The 21,751-nt window shown below is 35.3% G+C and overlaps 1 long non-coding RNA gene across 1 annotated transcript; it reads left to right on the top strand.

The window, feature by feature from the left end:
* The first annotated feature begins 11,135 nt into the window (after positions 1-11,135).
* On the top strand, positions 11,136-20,817 carry LOC145691518 (uncharacterized). Its single transcript, XR_014132401.1, has 3 exons — positions 11,136-11,382; positions 17,500-17,645; positions 20,322-20,817. It is a non-coding gene; the product is annotated as an uncharacterized LOC145691518 (long non-coding RNA).
* Positions 20,818-21,751: the final 934 nt, after the last annotated feature.

The raw sequence follows: 21,751 nt of genomic DNA, 5'->3' as shown, positions 1-21,751 counted from the left end.
AATAAATAACCAATCTAAAATTCGACAGAATTTTCAGGACCACCCTTCACCTCTCTTTTAGATACCTAGGTCCTTCTGAAATCTAGCTTAATCCAGATTTTACCAAATTTTATTCGTTTCAAAGCCCCACCGCCAAAAATGCTTTGTTTTGATTGGAGGATTCACCCACGCTATGATGTTAGAGCGCGATTATTCCCATTCCCTGCCTCGAATTTTGCTGACGACAGAGGACCCAGATTTTCCCAGTTCTGGAAACTAGAAATTAGCTAGAAAAGCTGCATTAAGAAGGTAAAACTAGTGTAATAATTGAATAAATATCATCCAGGAAGCCACGGAGCCATAATTCATTAAGTTTCATAGTAAAAAACCGGACTGTAGAGCTGATATAGGAAGCGTAATTCAGTGACGCCATGTTTTTGCAGATATAATTAGTGGTGGACAGTTTCTACCAAGCGAAGTGGTTAGTTGTTCATAAAGATCTATAAACAGTTTCGGAAGAGCAGTGTTTCTCCCTTAAAATTTTCTCATCCTGAAAAATTATTCCTTTAAGAGTTACGTAAGGCCTGCCCCACTGCCGTTTGTGTTCGTGTATGTAGTGGATGTGATTTCTTTTTGTACTTATTTAGTAGTAACATGGCGGTGTTTAATTTCTTTGTAGTTAGGATAGTGATCATAATGCACGTGTAAAGTTTCAAGAGGGCTCCTGTCTACTCCCAACTTGGGGGTACGGCTTCCAGCAGGGATGGGTTGAACGTATAGTTGTCATAAGGTTCTTTTCCCTTCAGGAAAAGGGGCCTATATTTTCCAATAAATAGTTTGGGTATTAACTAAACAGGTCGAATTAAGAATGTGATTTAGTGAATACAAGGGCCAATTGGCCCTGTTCCTTTCTTTCCCTTTCCTTTCATAAACCGATAGAGCCGATTTTAAAGAAAATGGTAAAATCTGAATGTTGTTTATGTGAGTAAATAGTAATGATTAATATGTATTATAACATGTGTTAATGTAGGTTGTAGTTATGGATGTGGCATGTATGTGTTTGTAATGTAGTATCAGTAGTAGCAATCGTAGTTAAGTGATGAAAGAGTGTGTGAAATAATGAAGTATGGACAGTGTATCATTCGTATTTGATCAATAGTTAAACGCAACATATTGATCTATAGTAATATCAGAAAATGAGAGTGTCATAGTATCAAAATTTCCGTGTACAAGGTCACATTCAGTGGTTCAAGGGTTGATAATATCGTCGCTAGCCCCCTAGTGTCAAAAGTCAGTACTAACCGTCATTCTTATGTCGATGCTCTTAGTGATTTAGTTTCCATGGAATTGACCTTTCTTTTCGAAATAAAACCTAGTAAATATAATTCCCAGCCCAAATGCATATACAGTTAGGTTAAGTGATCCAAAATTAATATTTTCTGAAAATTACAACATTCTACTTAGTCTAGAAATCGAAATATTTAAGTAAATAAACAATACGTAAATTCTTAACAGAAGTCGGGCGATATGATGCTAGTTTTTCGCTTTGAAATTATATTAAATGTTCATTTGTTTTTTCCTTCTGTGGCTGCAGAATAATTTCATTGTTGTTAGAATTTTATAAAATTAAATAATATCGTGGAGAACTCTACTTTCTGTGAACATACATATTTCTTTTTTTTTACATGAAGCTACGAAGTATAACATGGTATTGTTTGCGTGGTAAGGGAGTCTTGAGTTCGAGGGATGTTTTGTGTGGTGGCCGGAACATGAAATGTTGGCAATGATTTATAGATTTAGAAGTATATGACGAAGTGTGCATATAGTCTGGGTGTAGTTAAAGGAATAGGGTGTTTATGAAATACGACGTCGTAATAAAAGAATAAAATGATAGTATGAATATATTGTGAAACGAAATGAATGAGAGGACACCCATATATACATATATATATAGATATATATAAGCCCAGTTTATGATTAGTCGCGTTCGGTAAAAAGAATAGATATATATATATATTATGTGTAGCTATCCACATCTCGGGTTCTGGCCCCTACACCGGAGCATCCTGCGAACATGTGGGTGAGATACTGCCGGACTATGTTAGTGCTTAATAGCTTAATTTGTTATTGCAGTTGTATTCGTTCATAATAATCTCGTTTAATAATATTTGTAGCATCATATAATCGCTGACTGGACATATTTAATAATAAATTATGGAAAGACAATAGTTGTTACACAACGGGGCTGTAGTGAATTATATTTTTTGTCGGTTTTAAAATAGAATATCTTGCTCCGTGAGATTTTTTTTTCTTCACGTTACCTAATTGGGCTAGCTCACAATATTCATGGAGGCGACAGCGCTGACAGGGTTACAGAATCGAAACAATTAGTTATTGAAATTTATTTTTCCGTACCCGGGCCTCGACCCCTTCCCCCTTGAATATTTTCGTTTTCTTTTCTCAGTTTTCAAACTAGATAGTGATGAAAATTAATCGATGCCTCAGAATTTAGCGCATTCTGCGAAGGGGAGCTATCGGTGAAGTTTGGGAATAGAAATCACCGATCCAAAATCCAGTTTATTTATTTTTTTTTATTTTGGCAAATCCATAATTAGGGTCTCTCTTATTTCATTGCCTTCGGTCTAATTTTCGTACTTTCCTCTAGATCCTTTCTCAGTTTCTTAGAGGTCGGATGATTTTTTTTTCTTTTGAAATTCTAAATTAGCGCCTTCTCTAACCTTACGGAGGATTCCGGGATCTTCAACGACTCAACCGGATACAGCGAGGAGGGGAATTTCCTTAAAGCTTTCGTCTTTCTGAAAATTCCCTTGCGGGCACAGACTAGTTGTGTGTTTGGAGATAACGTTTGAGTTTACGTATTTAAGTAAACCACCCCTTTTTGGCGTAAAAGAGAATATTTGGTTATATTATGTTGTATACGTAAATTCGACCACTTATTTTTCGTAGTTGTAGTGTTCTGTCTCCTCTTTTTTACCTATACTTCTTCTACTTCTTCTCTAGAGTTTTTTTTTTGAATTTCAACCTCCCCCCCCGATTTTGAACTTGTCGCTTACGATTTATTTAACGTACAACTCTGATCTGAAATTACCAGCTGAGACGTTGCAAGACACGATTTCATGGATAAAGTAGATAGTGATTGGGTCCTCCATCACATTTTGACCTATCGCCGAAATGAATAACGACTTCATATTTGACGACACTTCAATTACGTTCTTTCACCGTCGTCCCTCTAAGTTTTTTTTATCCATTGGTCACTTTCCTTCCGTTTTGGTTTTCGTTTATCTTGTAGTTAACCTGGGCCCAGAAATTGTATTTTGGTTTATCTATTTATATCTTTAGGAATGTTGTGTGTTACGTGCCTGCCTCACAAAGTTTTTTTTTACGATTCATGCACGAATTGACTATATGAAAGTTAAAATTTATAGACGCGCGGTATCAGGTAAAAAATCAATTCTTTTTCCATATGTAATGTCGGAAGTCATTTCTTTTTCTTGTACAATGTTTGCAACCTTTTCTGAAATTATTGTTGGGGTTATTATTTTAAATGTGTGCGCAATTATTAAATATATATATATAGAGAGAGAGATAAATGAATACGTCGAAATGTACATGTGCTTAGTATGTGAATATGATGTTAAAGTAAAAGTATGATATTAAATGTATTATATGGATATATGTAAGAGCGCTCGTGTCTGTCTCCCCCAAACGTGTATTGGTTGCTATAATTTACAAGTAAGTTTCCGACGAATATAATAATATAGATTTTTGTCAAGAATACCGCCGTTCACTCAAATAATTTTCCTTTCTTCTGGATAGATGTAAATCATAACTTATGTAATCATTATTTAATGGCATGTATTAAGAAGTAACGGCAGGTCTAAATGTAACCCACATCATACTGAATATTATTCCTGAGCTACCAACCTAAAACCATTGTGGAAAGTGTACCTTTAATCCCTCTCACCTGCATATGTATCCTATGACTTGACCAGTGTTTTTCCTTGATTTAAATCAATTATACTCCTTATACCTGTGGAAGATCATCTCAAATCCGAACTATATATATATATACATACACAAAAGTGATCCTGGATAAACGAAAGGTCTCATGACGTGTCCCAGTGATGAACAAGTAACTCAAAATTACCTCATTAATAAATTTGTGAATTGACTGACTAAGAGGAGAAGCATCCTCTGGCGGAAAGTGATTTTAAAATCCCTAGATGGGTATAAACGTCGCAGTGTGCGAGTGCAGATATAAACTGCTAATAGTCACAAACTAAACATGGTTGATGAATGGTTTTTATAAACCAAGTGTTATATATATATATATATATATATATATATATATATATATATATATATATATATAAACACAAACTAAGTTAAATGGAGCGAAATATTTTGGACGCTACGAGTAGTGCGCGATGTGTGATTTGAACGCTCGGAATTATTAATATTTTATTGCTCAATGTGAAGTAGAGACTCGTAAATTCTATTTAAACCTAAAAGTTTTATTCTTTTCCTTTTCTTTGTCCATATTTTTTAAGTAAAATAAGTGTCTTCTTTGCGTATGTCGCAAATCATAATTTTGCTTTAGCATGCCTAAGATATAATACATGTAATTATTTTTTTTTCTTTCCGTTTGTCAATATGATCAAATGTATAAAGACTTACTAAAGTATAACCCTATGTATTCTATTGATATATAACCAAGAACTTGTGCTTTTAATATTTTTTTTATATAATTAATTTTTTTCCACTATGAATGTAATAAACTATTTGTATCTTTGTAGTTATTTGGTTTCCTTTAAACATATATACACTGTCCTGAGTGAGTGAGCGAGTGAATGCATGATAGATTTAATTTAAGTAATTTTAGTGATATCATTTGTCGTATTAACATCTATAATATATGTGTCATGTTATATTATATGTGTTAAGGTAAATAACCTAGGTCATGAAGGACCGCTACTAACGGTTTAAATCGGCTCTAGGAGTGAAACGAAAATAGCGGGATGAGCCTAAATAAGACATCTTTCTTCCAGGAAGTTGAAACCCTTATTGATACGATACATAAATTTATATTGAGTTTATAACTTTGATTTTTTTTCTTGGCTAATTCATATGTGTGGTCGATCCTAGAGATACTGGATGGTTATCAATCATCGTTTGGAATAACTTTACAAAGAATAATTTCGATTTTCTCCTTTCCTGGCCCAGGTCTGGGCAACCCCACGAACGTGGTGTCTGGAGTTAGGTCGGGGTGGTATGGAGGAACATGTGTTTATTCCGAAGCATTCTAAAATTGATTAAACGTTAATAACACTTAAAATGATTCATCTTTCAACAACTTTCTCGACTTCTCGCTATATTCCCGGAATTATCCAGTAATCTATTTTCTTATTAAAATACTCTATTTGTTTTTCTTTCTTTTTCTTCCCCTTTTCCTACCTCCTTCTTTTACCCTTCTACTTTCTTCTCTTTCTTTTCTATTTCTGAATGAAACAAAACGGAGTCATGACTGAGAGTAGTCGCTATTGGCGCGGTCAATAAGTTGTTTCGATGAGTTTCTTCGGAAGTCCGATATGGGATAATTAACCATGAGATGAGTATGCATTGAGGGACGAACAATAACAAGAAGGTTTATTGAATTTTACTTTATTGGAAAATAATCATGATTTCAATTAGTAGGTGTTGTTTAGTAATCGCCCTCGTTAAGAGAAAATAAATTTTAGGGACTCCTCTACACTCTCTTCTTCGTTTACTACATTTTTCTTTACCGTTTTCTTTCAGGGCGTTTACTGGGACATGTAAAAGTAGTAGAAAATGACCGATATTTATTTATTTATTTATTTAACAATCACCAGATGCAGCTCAGAGGCGATTTTACATTGAATATCCAACAACATTAACAATGGAAAGGATTTGGGAAGGTATCGCCCAGGGCCTGTTTAGTAGGAGCCATCCCGGCATTTGCCTGGTAGAACTGAGGGAAACCCTGGAAAACTTCAGTCAGGATGGTAGGCAGCGGCATTCGAAGCCACGACTTCCCGAATGCGAAGCCAACGCTCTACCACTTGAGCTATTAATGTCGAATTCATATTTTCGCGGTCGCTGAAATTAATGGTGACACTTCCATTAGCGATGACTTGCAAGTATGCGGGCCGGGAGTCGGCGGGGGGTGGAAACCGAGATGTAAAAAATAGCCCAAAATGATCGATACTAGTATCAAATCCATATTTTTCGCGGTCGCTAAGTTCAATGGTGATACTCCCACAGGCGTTGACTTCCAAATACAGCCCCTGTGCGAAGCATGTGTATATTCAACTAGTTTTACAATATATGCATTCCTTTCTCTGTTGAATCAAATGCTAACAGAACTTTCTTTCATCATTTTTTTATTATTATTATTCCGTCAACTACTGTCGGTTCCAAATGACAGGTTAAAAGAGCAACAGAAAATTGTCCTTGACATAACATGTTTCATATTGCAGGGATGCGATGACGAAAAGTTATGATAAAAAAATGTCCACGCTGTTACACAACGGCACGGGGGGATTGAATAAACGATGGGTGAATATAGTACTATGAAAATTCTGGTAACTCAGATTGAGCACGCTTCGGAAATGCCCTAGAGGGAATTTCGAAGCTCAAGACCCAAGAGCCACCTCTATAATCATCACTGACTGCCATTTCAATAATGTGTTTTATGGTCTTATGTCCGTATTTCCATCCTTTCCCTGATGGGATCACTGCATACTTGATACTTTTTCTATTCCAAATTTTTGTGCTAGTTTTCTGTCGAAACCTTGAGTTTTGTACTCAAGTCATCGGTTTCGAGTTAGTTAATTATTTAAGTTAAGGATTCTGCATCGAGGTTATATGAGACGTAGACTCAAAGATTATGATGAAACTCAAACACAGTAATCGTCCAAAGTTTGTAAGAGACTCCCACTGGGAATCGAACGTGTGACTACGTGCACGAAAGGCGCGCGTGCTAGCTACTAGAACAAAGGAAATGGCGTCACCATTTTTGAGTCTCTTAAAAATTAAATTGTATTTACATCTTACAAGTTGTGTACTTGCAATATAAGAAACAAACATAAATTAAAATTATAAGAAAATCTTAATAAAATCTTTATAAACGCTTAAGAATATGTTGAAAAGGCCAGAAATCTCTCACTCTCTCTCCCTCCCATGTCGTGGTGCTATTTAAAAGGTATACTTTAAAAATAATAATAATAATAAACTCTACAGTCGCACCTACAACTTTGGATGGCAAATAGTCTAGTTTTTATTAATGCAGAAGTTTACATTAATTAAATTCAAAAGTTGCATTCTAACTTCTTTTTAAATTTTATCAAAAGTACCACTATTCGTCTTAACACTAATGAGAACTATGGATTCGCCTTTAATATCCGTCATTTTCGATTACTTTTAAAATGTCACTCTTCCCGATTCTTCAGGGATGAACTTAAACGGCATGGGAACAGTCATTATCCATATCAGCGACTGACCCGAAAACTATGGATTCAACACTAATATCGATCATTACAATTATTTTTAAAATGTCAGTTCTCCCATCCCCACTCCTTGGGATGCTAGGGGTTCCTTACCCTCCCGAGTATTTCTTTCCAGATTGTAAGACATATATGTATCAACTTTAGTTGGAATTAAACCAAATGTTACATAATTATGTAGGAAAAATGTTTTAAAATTAATGGAGGTGACTCTTGAACTGGAAGTGGCAGATATCGACGACTTCCGGTTTAAGATTGATCACTGTAGAACAAAAGACGTTAGCAGAAAGCTAGAAGCTGTTTCTGAAAATCGATTAAGCGTCCTAAGAATGCATATTATCTCTGTTCTTAACCTACAACTAAAACAGGAAGTGGTAGCGATTAACTATTTCCTGTTTTTAACGTTGATTACTATGGAAGAAAAACTAATAGATAACAAAACGCTGTTTTTCTTAATCGATTAACCGTCCGTTCTCATCTCCTTCTTAACTCTATACTAAAACCGGAAGGGGCAGGCATCAACCCTTTCCGGTTTTAACGTTGATCACTGCAGAGCAGAAACGGTAACCCGGTTTTCTACAATCGACTAAGAATACACTTCATCTTCATCCTTTATCCTCTACTGGTAGATATCAACCTGGAACTGGAACTGGTAGATATGAACCTCTATACGGAAGTAGGTAGCAAGACGCAGTTTCTTGTAATCAGTTAAGCATCCCAAGAATATATTTGTGTCACCAATCCAATCCCTCTACTAACACCGGAAGTGGTATAAATCTACTATCACTTCCTTTTTCATTATTAATTAAGAAAATATTGTATGAGCCTTCCTTAATGTCTTCATCAGAGTTTATTCAATACAAGTCTTCGTCTCGCTGAAGGCTTTGCCCTCAGACCCGCAAATTTGTTCGGTCTAACGCTTTGCATCTCAACCCTGCAATCATCAGTGTTTGCTCGGCTTACGGCCTCGCACCTCACATACCTGCAAGTATACTGAATTTCAGTTGAAATACCTGGGGGCTTTGCTCCCAGTCCACCGTGATTGTTCGGCTTATGGCGTTGCACTTTATATATGTGGAAGCATACCAATTTCAGTTCAAATACCACGTTTCATGTCTTCAACTTCACGGGATCCCGAGATATAAACATCTTAGTATAATAATAATTGTAATATCCACCTCTATTCTCTTCCAAACCCTTTTCTTCCCTTCTAGATCACAATCAAAAACGCTGAAATATGTATCTAATTATTGGGATTACAGAGTAAGATTTATAATAATATTGTACAGTTAGTGCTTTGGTCCATCTCGTCCGTTACTCCGCACGAAACTCTTGAACGAAACTGAATTTAACTTCTGTTTTTTGCAATTGATAGCTAGAGTAATTATCTCGAATGAGTTCATTAGTAGAGGATCATAAACCAGGAGGTTGTGGATCAAAAACCAGGAGTGGTAGAAATCAACCATTTTTGCTTTTAACGTTGATCCTGTAAATCAAAAAGGGTAATAGATAACAAGAAACGGTTTCCGGCAGTCGACTTAGCATCCCAATAATACCTTTCAACTCCATCCTTAATACTGTATTGAAATAGAAAGTGGCAGAAATTAAGAAGTTCCCGCTTTAACATTAAATTGGGAAAAACGGTAATATATAGCGAGAAGCAGTTTTGGGAAATCGACTAAAAGATTCCAAGTACACCTTTCATTTCTATTCTTAACACTTTGATAAAACTAGAACCGGTAGAAATCAAGAATTTTCGGTTTACTTTTCATTACCCACACAGCAAGGAATATTTCCTCAATCAAAAGAAAATATTTTCCTTGGTTTTCAAAAGGTTTTCCTTCTCTGGAGATTTCCATCCTGGTTCCCCCAATGTATTCCGAACATTTCCCGAAAATATTTTCCCAAAAATGTTTGTAAAACATTTCAGAAATTACCGGGAGTACATTTTGAGAATGCTTGCCGGAAAGTAAATCCAGGAAAATATTCACAAAATATATTACAAATATTGTTTTGGATCTAATTTAATATGTTTTCACTGTTGAGAAGGGAAATATTTTTGAAATGATACTAAAAATGTTTTCCATATATGATACGGAAAACAATGAAAGGAAATATATTCCACATATTTAAAAAATGTTTTCTAATACGTTATTTGCAATATTTTCTATTTTTACGAGAAAACGTATTAAATATATATTTTAAAAAACATTTAGAATATTTTAAAAATAAATTATTTCGTAATATAAGAAATATTTTTCAGAAATGTTTTGAAAAGGTTTACTTACTTTTTACAAAAGTATTTTGGTAATCTTCTCCTATAACTTAAATTAAATATTTCCGTATGATACTTTAGTATTATTTCCAGAATATTTTATCGAATTTTGAATATAAAACTTTAAAACAGGTAAAAGAAAACATTAAAAATGAATAGAAAATGTTTTCCATTGTGTTTTGGAAGATATTTTTTGTCTTTAGTGAACAACATTTTCTGATATAGGTCTATTATAGTAACATTTTTACATTTTCAGAATATACTCTTCCGTTACTGGAGAAAACATATTCCTTGTTATATCTGAGATGTATCCCAAATATTTGCCGGAAATATTTTTTTTAAATGTGTTTGGAGAACATGTAATGAAGTACAGGAAGCAGTGGCGTTAAATAAGCTTTCCGGGCTTAAGACCCCCCTCAAATTTGTTTTACTATATTAAAGTAAATGAAATATCCTGCAAAATTTTCACATTTCCAGGAATAAAGTTAGCAAAGATACCCTCCACGAAACAAAATCGTAAATACGCCACTGACAGAATGTGCATTTTTAGAACGTTATTAGGAAAATAATGTAAGGAAATTTTTCACAAATTGTAATAGAAATATTGTGTTGAATGTAATGTAATATGTTTTCAATGTTGAGAGCAGGGGTAAAAGTGAATCTGAAAAGGTGGGGGGACGGTAGGTAGCGAATGACGTCACGCCATTCCCCTGCCTATCTTTGCCCATTGTAATTTTTTTTAGGAACTGGGGAGACGCCGTACATGTTTTTTCGAGGTGGGGGCGGCGTCCCCCCGCACTTTTACCCCTTAGTTGAGAGAGAAAATGTTTTCGAAGTAACACTAAAAATGTTTTACATACATGATAAAGAAAACAGAATAGGCCTATGAACAGAATAAAATGTTTTCCAACATGTCATTTACAATCTTTTCTATTGTTACAAGAAAATATATGAAATATAATTTTTAAAATATTTCGAATATTTTAAAAATAAATTCGATCGTAATATAAGAAATATTTTTAAAACGCCTGTTAATTTTGTATGAAAATGTTTTTGTTACCTTGTCCTGTAACTTAAATGAAATATTTTCATGCAATATTTTAGAATTAAGTATTTCCAGAATATTTTATCGAATGTTGAATAAATTCTCTCACGAGAGTATCGTAGTAGCATTATTACCAATCATTATACTAATTATAGCCGCATCAAAGAAATATATTTGTTAAAAAATTGAAATGTATGATATCTTGTGTGACTTGGATATAAAGATTGCAAATTAGCATCGCCACATCAACCGTCATTTGTTTATCAAAAGTACCAGCATTCCTTGCGCGCTATGTTGATTTTGAGCTGTATTTAGGCACAGAGGAAGCCACAGATAAAAGATATATATTTGAGAGTACGTAAAATGGATATTTATTTACAATATGTTCTATGAAAGTAAATATGTTTCAAAATTGTAAGACCACATACTTTTAAACCGCTAAACAGTTTAAATTTACATGTTAGTGGGTGGAGGAAGCTGTAATGGAGCTGCAATCTAAACAGTGAAGAAGAGAAGACAAGACAAGACAAGAAAAGTCGGTAAGTATAACGATTACATAAAATAATTTAGTTTTATTGTCTGTGAGAAATTTATGTTTACAAATTAATAAAGGCATGTGGGATGCTAGATTTCGTTCTTTTATCTCTATACATAAAATACTGTGCAGGTTTACTTTTGGCTCATCTTTCGAAATAATTGCTGGAAAATAGATTATTTTAATAATTTTCTTTTTATTGTCTCCTAAATGATTTGCACTAGGCGATTTGAAATACGTCATATGGCATAGATGAAATTCAAAGGGAGCGTTAGAAGTAATTGTTGAAAAATTACAGTTATTCTTTTATGATTTGCGTTATATATATATATATATATATATATATATATATATACGGAACCGGATATATGACATAAAAACTACAGTGCAAAAAATACAAATCAGCCTGTACTACGTGGCCACTAAAAAGCACCAATAGGCAGGGTTCTAGAACACAGGTTCCTCTTCCCATTTATCTGTAATAAAGACAGAAATCAACGTGCCCTACGGGGCTCTAACCCGCATTCACTTGCTAACGCGCGCTCGGCAATACTATGTGAATTAAATATTTTAATTTGGTACCGAAAAAAAAATTATCCTATATGGGGGACCTGTGTTCTAGAACCTTCCCGCACCAATACTATCTGAGTCAGACCATTGCGAAGGTGGAGGACAACAGGAGCGAGGGAAACTTTCAAAGGGAAAAGATGCGGGCAAGTCTTTAGTTTAGGCAAGGCAGTGACAATAACCAATTCATCTGAACCGGTTCCTGCAGTTACAGTTCCCAAGAAGGAAAGACAGAAAACAACGTGCCCTGCGGGGCTCTAACCCGCCTTCACTCGTTGACGCTCGCTCGGCAATACTATGTACTGACATAATATCACTGCCTTTCCCAATGTAAAGAGTTACCAAAGATGCGTACATTACCATTTTTATGACAGGTTTTAATAATTCTGCGTGCAGTTTTACTTCTAGCGTGTCACTCGAAATCAGTGTTTCTTTCAGAAGTAATGTTCCGGGGGGCATTGCTCATGCTATTTTAGTTATTATTATAAACGTATTATTTTTATATTGCTCGAAATACTTAGTGAAATATGATTCTTTCGCTACTTTCCTTCTTGTTGTCTATTTAATGATTTTCGCCAGACGACGTATAAATTTTTCACTTGGCATAGATAAAATTCAAGGGGACCGTCAGAATTAATTGTCGAAAAATTACAATTCTCTTACGATTTGCGTATTTATACTGATTCCTGTGGATAAGAAGTACAGTACAAAAAATACAAACCAATCTGTGTTAGGGGGCTACTAAAAACCACGAATGCCATTAACCGAGTCAGGGAGGGTGAAGGCGGATTGCCCGAGGGGATGCTTCCCAAGGAAGCAGACACGTACATTTCTATTTTGATGGGTTAATTGTGCGTGTATTACCATTTTACTGACGTATTTACGATTTTTGCAGGGGAGATGGGCTTCGCTAACTTTGTTCTGCAAGATAATTCATTTACTTTAATATAGTAAGTACAATTTCAAGGATCTCAAGCCCGGAAGCCCCCCTTAAATACGCCACTGGCTTATAATAATTCTGGGATTCAGTCGAGCAGACGTTTACACCGAGAACAAATTTTATAGATAAAATGTGATGTGCAATATTTTTCGTGAAGGAATGAGAGTGTGGATGTAAGTTATTTCTTTCATTGCACAGCTTATTGAAATTGATTTTGAATGCAAATAGGGTAGAAGGAAGCGGCGGGAATTTGCGGTTCATACGTCAGTTGTGGACATCTGCGATGGCCGTAATGTAAACTTTTTTTTTTTTTTTTAAGAATTGTGTGATATAAAGAGAAGGATTATAAAGTTTCTGCAGAGTCATGGTGTGGTGAAATGCGTAAAATCAACTGCGCAAAGTGTGGAAAAGATTGATTCAAGAAGAAAAATTCAGAACAGAAGCAATAGCCCTATTTTCTGTCGTAAAGGTAAGAAAGAAAGACGGTGTAACACTCGTGTATTAGCTGTGAAAGGTATTTTTTTTTAAGGATCGAAATTAAGTGTTTTTGAAGATAAGAATAATTACAAATATTGTAAATGTTTTTCCACCATCCTCGTTTATGCGTACCCCGCTCTTTTGTCGCAGACGTGCCTGCTCGCTATGCTGCCGCTCGGGCCCCCCAGCTGTGCTTCTGCGCTGATTCAGTTAGATAGCATTCGTGATTTTTTACTTGCCACCTAGCAGAATTGTTTCGCTTTTTCTTTTGGTGCTCCTCACTTAGTGCATAAGGGCCCGCGGTTGCTCAGTGATAGCGTTCACCTCCGGTGCTTGGGGACCCTGGTTCGATCTCAGCTCGTGCCGTGTGGACTTTCTCGGGGTTCTCCCGTTTCCTCCCACTTTCTTCATTCCATCTTCATTTCTCATTATCACCGTCTCCTTTGGCCTAACCAGCATAACCGTGGGACGTTAAACTTAAGGATTTCTTTCGTTTAGTGCATGTTCTGCAAAAAGGAACCGGAAGATGCAAGAAATGCGTCAAAATTTGGTAAAACAGTCTGCTCGAGTATTGCCTAATTCTGCGTGCCAGGGGACCCCCCCCCGAAATTTCGACTTTTTTAAAATTTAGCCTAATTTTAGGGGCAATTTTAGGAAATTTAATATAAAACACCTTCATATTTAGTTTGGATCCCCCCCCCCCCGAAATAAATTCCTAGGTACGCTACTGCTGCGTGCAGATTTACCATTGGAGTGCCGCTCGAAATAATTGTTGAAAAATTGCAATTCTTTCGGTATTTTTTTATTGTCTCTTAAATGATTTGCGGCAGGCGATATGTAAATATTTCACCTGGCATATGTAAAATTCAAGGGGGCCATCAGACTAGATTTACCGAAAAATTACAATTAATCTTTTGCGATTTGCGTATATATATATGTTTTGTATTGTATTCGGGGTTTGCCTAAGTGGACCCAGCGCGGAAACACCCACCTTGGTTTTTGAGCTTTTCGTTAGTATATTATTGGTGCAATTAAGGTGATCACTTTGGAAGTGATTCTTATCAGATTTTGGACTTCGCTTGGGTGAATTAAGTGCTTTCACGTTAAGATATACAACATTCAACGTAAGACCTTATAAAGTTCTGAATGCATTAAAAAAACCGTACCTTAGATTGAGATAATTATAGAACAAATTAATGTATGGATTGTGTTTATAGCCTATTTGAAATAAAATATGCAATTTTATATTTTAGAATTTTTTTTAGCTGATTTTTATTAAATGCCCAATTTTATTTACTTTCTCCTTTTTTCAGCAACAGAATAATTTTTTTTAAATTAATTTTTTTTCATAGAAATTACAATTTAAATAGAATATTTTTTTAAACTATAAATTGGAACATATTTGACATTTTTTTTTACAGACTGATAAACAGCAAATTCTGAACAGTTAGTTATAAAAGAAAAACTTCTTCTAATAATTTTCCAGGAGGTAATGTACCTAAAATGGAAGCCACATTTCCTCGCTGAACTGCTATGCTGATACGTTGTATCAGAAAAGTAGTAGCCCGCTTGTCACCAGTAAGGTGTGCTATACGTTGGCCTACTTCTTTGATGAAATATACTTTCCCTGAATAATGTGCTCGCCCACTTGGCGACGCCGAAGGACATTATCCCTCATACATCTGATAGGTTTAGGGCCATAGGTGCTGTTACTACTAGTAAATATGTAGTGTATTATTAAAACTATTAGTATTATTTTTTTATTATCTTTGATGGTAACACTAAACGGTTTAGTTTAATTATTTGTTGCTAGTTTTCAAATAAGCTTTCTGTAGAATCAACAGCAGCAATAGCGTAAAAATTCGTGTCAAATTTAAGAATTTTAATGCTCTGAGTTTCGAAGAGTACGTAACGCTTACTATTTCAAGTGCTGAATTCAAACTTCGTACTAGTGGAAGTTTCGATGTACAGTAAAGAAAGCTTGCATTTTCCGAAAATAATGATAAACCTTCGTCGCAAATGAAGTGTTTGGGAAATTCCCGCAATTAAACGCACAAAGCACCGGAACTGAATACTTCAACAATAAAACTATTTGAAAAAAATGAAATGAAATCTTTCAGTTTTACGTCCCACGATTATGCCTGTTAGGCTAAAGGAGGCGGTGATTATGAGAAATGAATGAAATGGTGTAATAAACAAAGTGGGAGGAAACGGAAGAACCCCGACAAAACCCACGAGCACGGTGTTTGTCCACCAAAAGTCGACACGGCGCGAGCTGGAATCGAATCAGGGACCCCAAGCACCGGAGGTGAACGCTCTACCACTGAGCCACCGCGCCCCTAATAAAACTATTTATTTTACGCTGTAAGATATTTAGTTTCATTTAAGACATATTGAAACATTTACTTTATGAAGTATGAATTATACAGGGTGTTTCAAAACAACACCGACAACGTTTGAGAGATGATTCCTGACATCAAGATAAGACAAAAAGTATAGACCAACCTGGGTGCACAAATGCTTTCTTTCGGACTTATAGGCTGCCGGAAATATGAAAAGATGAACTTTAAGAGTCTATCGCGCCAGGTATCTTATCTATGTTGAAGTTCGCGAATAGTTTGTGTTTTCTGCATTATTACTACCTGAATACAGCGTGGGTGTAAAGTCAGTTCTTATTTGTAACAATGAATATTTCTAAAAGTAAACAACCTATCACAGTTTTATTTTCATCGAATACGCTATTAGTGTACCGTTTGGTTATTAAGTTACATTTCAACGTATACACCCATATTTTCCACAACTTCTAAAATGTTAACAGTATTACACGCGAGCTAAAGCTGACGCTGGTTTCTAGGATAATCTGGATTAAAAATAGGTATTGACTTTACAACCTCCGTGTATATTCTGAAACTGTTAAATTATTCCTTGTGTTTGTATAGATTTCGTAATATTTTTATAGATACGTTGCTTTCATCAATTCCTAATTTACAACTGCAGGGTTGGCTGGTTTGAACAACAACAAAAAAAAAAAAACTTTAAATCATGTGAACTTCATGGTGACGTCTTCACATATCGCACCATCTGCATTACGTTTATCTACTTTTCACCTTTTAATCAAGGGGTCCCGTGTTCAATTCTCGGTCGATCCACAACCCATCTTTCAAGTGTAAACCAAGTAGCGATTCGAGGTGTCCCTTTAAGCGAAAGTCTTCTCTATGATAACCTTGGTATTTCATAAGGATGTTAAGCCTAAACATACGAAACGAAACCAAATTGTATATTTCTACTTGCCTGAATGCCTGTTGTTTTATAAAGAAGCCAAGTTTACTTAAATATATTGATAGAAATCGGCAAAATGTATCAACTGCCTACGTAGCTTCCAACATCAGCTTGGATTCGACTTTGTTTTAATTTTGTTGAATGTTATCTACATAACAAATTTGTAATTTAATATGATACGTTGACCTTAAAATACATTTTACATACAAATACATTTAAACTAATAACAGGATTTTCCCAATGGCTAAGGCGGGAGTTTCCCGATTTATATGTAATTCTGTATAATGTTTTTACTTGTGTAACTCCTTATCTTTTTGTAATTCTGAAATGACTCTTGACAATTCTATTAACAACTAGGCCTATGTAAAGATCAGTACAACGTAATTTTATCAGGAGTCCGTGAGTGAGTCGGCAATCTCATTTGTGACCAATTAGTCCCGGTTTCGTGTCGAAATAGACAATTTCTCTTGGATGTAAGCCGAGAAGCGGTTTGGATTCCCTTCCAGCATAACCTTGGATAATAACACCAAGACGAAACAAACTAATTTCTGTCCATATCTAATATAAATACATAGAGTAAATTAATAAACTAAAAAAACTGGTTTTTTGGTTGTTGTTTTTTCAATAAAAATCATGGTTTTTGCCAACCCTGTACAACTGCTTGAAAATTAGTATGTAACTTTCTTTTATTGGAAAAACTAAACGTCAGTGCAAGTATTAATTTTTGAGGATGCGCCAATTGCAACTGACTCCGTGACACTGTCGTCTAAAATCAATGTAATTTGTTTAAGGGCATCAGTTGTGTGCTCTAAATTTCCATTACTATTACTTGAGTGCTTAGTGTGTATTTCGTTACAGGTCTAAGAAATGAAAAACTTGGAGGTCACAGCTTAGAAGCCATCACAAGAAACGTCATGAAAAAGACAAGTGCAATAGCTGAGCAATTTTGTTGGCACGGTGCAAAAGGAAAGAGCTTCACTCATTAATCACTAACACAATAATAGGTAAGAAACTCTCCCTACTGTTCTTTAATCTCATTTTCAGAGTGGAAAAAATTATACAAGTTGTCATTTAAAGAGTGATACACTATGTATAAATTCTTGTATATATATATATATATATATATATATATATATATATATATATATATATAAAAGAAAAACTTTCTGGTGCCCTTTTTATTTTCTTTCGCTTTAACCCTTTCCGGATCCTGGCTTTTTGGGCTATTTTTTAGACTTTCAGTCAAGCAGGTACTGTATCGTCACTATTTATCCTAGGATCATGGTTCATAACTCATTCTCTTCAGAATAGAGCAGGCTTTCAAATGGTATCATTTTCATGCCCATACCATATACCAGGAGAGGGAAAATTGATGTCAAAGGGGAAATTTTTTTGTCCAACTTTGGGCCCCCCTGTGTGAACGTAGAGACCTCCAAAAAATCTCATGAATAGTACTTGGTAAACTAAATGTGTGTACCAAATTTCAAGTTTCTATCTTGAATAGTAAGGGCGGGAGAAATTTTATCAGGAATTCCCACCATGCCCAAAACGACCCTAAAACACCATGATCTCAGGGAAAAAATTTCCTGAGACATCCCTAATTACCCTAGGGTCATGTTTCGCCCATCATTCTCTTCAGAACTGAACTGCCTTTCAGACGGTATGACTCACGTGTCTCTATCATGTATGTAAAGGGGGAAACTCCCGAAGAAAGGGATTTTTTGGGTCTAAATATCCCTTTTTTTTAACTTTTGCCCCTCTGCCCCCCCTGTTTTTACGCAGGAATCGGAAAAAAACTTCTGGTAAATACTACTCGGTGGACTGAATGTTTGTACAACATTTCAATCGTCTACGTTCAAAAATAAGCCCGCCAAAAAAAATTTCCCTACCATGCCCCACTTTTACCCTATACAGAAGTATATTTGGATAAAAATTCACTGAGACGGCCCTAATTACCCTACAATAATAATTCGACCGTCGTTCTCTTCAGAATGGAACTGCCTTTCAGACGGTATGACTCACGTGTCCCCATCGTGTATGTGAGGCGGGAAAATGACGACAAACGGGATTTTTGGGGTAAAAATATCTCTTTTTTACCCCTTTGCCCCTCTGGTTCCCCCCCCCTGTTTTAACACTGACATCGGAACAAAAAATCTGGTAAATACTACTCGGTGGACTAAATGTTTGTGCAAAATTTCAATCGTCTACGTTCAAAAATAAGCCCGCCAAAAAAAATATACCCACCATGTCCCATTTTTCCCTATATAGAAGTATATTTTTAAAAAATTCCCTGAGACATCCCTAATTACCCTAGAATAATAATTCGATCGTCATTCTCTTCAGAATGGAACTGCCTTTCAGACGGTATGACTCACGTTTCCCCATCATGTATGTAAGGCGGGAAAATGACGAAAAACGGGATTTTGGGGGTTAAAAAATCCCTTTTTTACCCCTCTGGTTCCCTCCCTGTTTGAGCACTAACATCGGAACAAAAAATCTGGTAAATACTACCCGGTGGACTGAATGTTTGTGCAAAATTTCAATCTTCTACGTAGAAAAATAAGCCCGCCAAAAAATATTGAACATAGGCTTAGAAAATGAGAAAAGAAATTTTTGACGTATGACGTCATCACCTCCTATGTCTGGACGCAGGACGGTCTGAAACCATACGTAATGTCTTCTACAAGGCCTCTGGACTTGGAAAACAAAAAAAAAAAAAAAAAAAACCGGACGAAAAAGCTCAAATAGAAGAGAAATAACGCAATGTACCATGAAAAACGCGTATGGTACAAAATTGTACCATAGGATCCCCAAAGGATTAAATATATACTATTGTGCCATGAATACTTCTCAGCATCATCTTCCTGTAAACTTTATTTCCCAAAAGCATGTACTACAAGCGCTGTAATAACATTTAAAACACTTTGAAAATCCTTATTTTAGCAAAATATGCAATTTTCCCATCTTCGAGTGACACGTTACATTTAAGTGTCCGTGGAAGAGAGAGCTGAATATGTATAGAGTATATTTCATCCTTCTACTGAATTGTTCTGTTATGTTGGTAGTTTTCTTGAGCATTTCATGATTCATTCCTACATTCGCGATTTTTTGTATTCTTTGCAATGCAAGGTTATCAAAATTATTCATTTCTATAAGGCAAAGTAATATGTATGGCCTGCTCTGTGGGAAAGAAATCGAGTAAGGTAGCGGTGATCAAGGCCTTAGTAACCATCTCGGCATTCACCTAGTGCGACTGAAGGAAAAAGAATGATCGGGTCCAGATTTGAGATCGGAGTCTTCGGAATGAGACGCTAGTTCTTCATCAACTCAAATGCTGCCACATGTTTTCAAATTATTATTATTATTATTATTTAATATTCGGTTTAATATTTATAAGATGCTGTACTTTTTAAAAATAAAAGTGTGACCGCTTCATCTTACAATGTCCGTAATTAAGCTACAGTCTGAGGTATGTCACTTTCAGCTGTAGCTGTTGTCTTGCTTGCCATTTACATTTTCTTCAGGATGTTACTTTTGTAATACAATATTGTCTTCACAAGCTGCCGTAGGTCCTACACAAACATTTTAAATATTTTTGTAAGTTTAAGATGTAATAATTGATCTTTAATCATTCTCTTTTGTTATTGTTATTAAACGCTGCCTATTATCTTTATTTTCAGAAACTGTGTAACACAAGAGAAACGTAACTAACGATGAGATCGCGTAGATTATTGGGATTTGGCTTCAACATGCCATACAGAGAGGAACAAGAAGATCAGTTAAGAATTCAGCTGCAGTTCCACAGAACTTTAACTGACAATTCACAGCGTCGAAATTAGAGTTAGTTGTGGTAATCAAAAGTGAGATTATAAAGAAGCAAATCTGTATTTCTTGTTATTTAGCAGTGATATATCTTGAAAGTAGCAAAAAGTGACATTTCGTGAAAAGATTTATTCCCCATGCGCCGTATATTTGTAGAACATTTTCAACAACATACATAAATATTGTTGTTGATTTTTATTTAATTAGTATCAGTGACATAATTTTCTAGAACAAGTGTTTACAAGTTAAAATGTGAATTTCTGATATTTGAGAAGATTGTTCTTGAAACAAATAATACGAGCAGCATGAAGATGCTGCTGAAGAGAATTTAAATAAATAAAGCCAGAATAGTGTACGTTTATATTTTTATTAACTACTAACCGATATAAACTGATATATATATGTATGCTTATTATAGGGGACAGTGTAAATTATAACTACATACTGTTAGTTTGCTCTCACAATTTTAAGCTTTTTTTTTAAAAAAAAAAACTCAAAATCTTATTTACACACAGGATGTTTCTGGGTGTTCCACTGCTACTACTGGTATGTGGCCACGCTGTCTATGTATGTCGGGGTGTCTTATGTGATGTTACGAGGTTCAAACTGCAAATTAGAGCCTTCACAATCATCGCGTGCCAGTTTTCAAAGCGGCTATATTGGATTTATTATTTTTAAGATAGGAAAAGGATTGCCAACAATTGTTCCTTGAATTGGATGTCTAAACATCAATCCTTTTCTTTTTTTTTTTTTTTTTTTAGTTAATCCAATACAGCCGCTTTCAAAACTGGCAGGCGACGATTGTGAACACACTGATATGCTGTTTGAATCTCGTGAGTCACATAAGACACCCCAACATATATGCACGGCGTGGCCACATACCAGTAATACCAGTGAAACACCCAGAAACATTCTGTGTGTAAATAAGATTTTGAGTTAAAAAAGCTTAAAATTATGAGAGCAAGCTAACATTATGTAGTTATAATTCACACTGTTTATTATTATTATTTTATTTTTATTTTGTTTTTATTTATTTGTTTATTCATTTTTTTGTCTGAGTCTGTGGGCCGCAATGGTTCCTCGTCATGAAGACAGAGTGAGGCAAAAACGTCTAAGCAGGTAAAATTGTACTGAAGAATCTTATGTTTTCTTCCAGTTGTTATGTCACAGCCTAGCCGCCTTTTTTTCAACCCACTATTTCTTCCCAGCAAGAAGCCGTTATATATGCAGAGTGACGCAAAAGTCCAGAGCCCATAGGCCAACTCGGTTACTATTGCAGATATGAAAA

The sequence above is a fragment of the Thermobia domestica genome, chromosome 8, assembly GCF_964235325.1.
Source record: "Thermobia domestica chromosome 8, izTheDome1.hap1.1, whole genome shotgun sequence".
Classification (NCBI taxonomy): Eukaryota; Metazoa; Arthropoda; class Insecta; order Zygentoma; family Lepismatidae; genus Thermobia; species Thermobia domestica.
The sequence above is the reverse complement of the archived record's forward strand: the minus strand, read 5'-3'. Positions and strand labels throughout refer to the sequence as shown.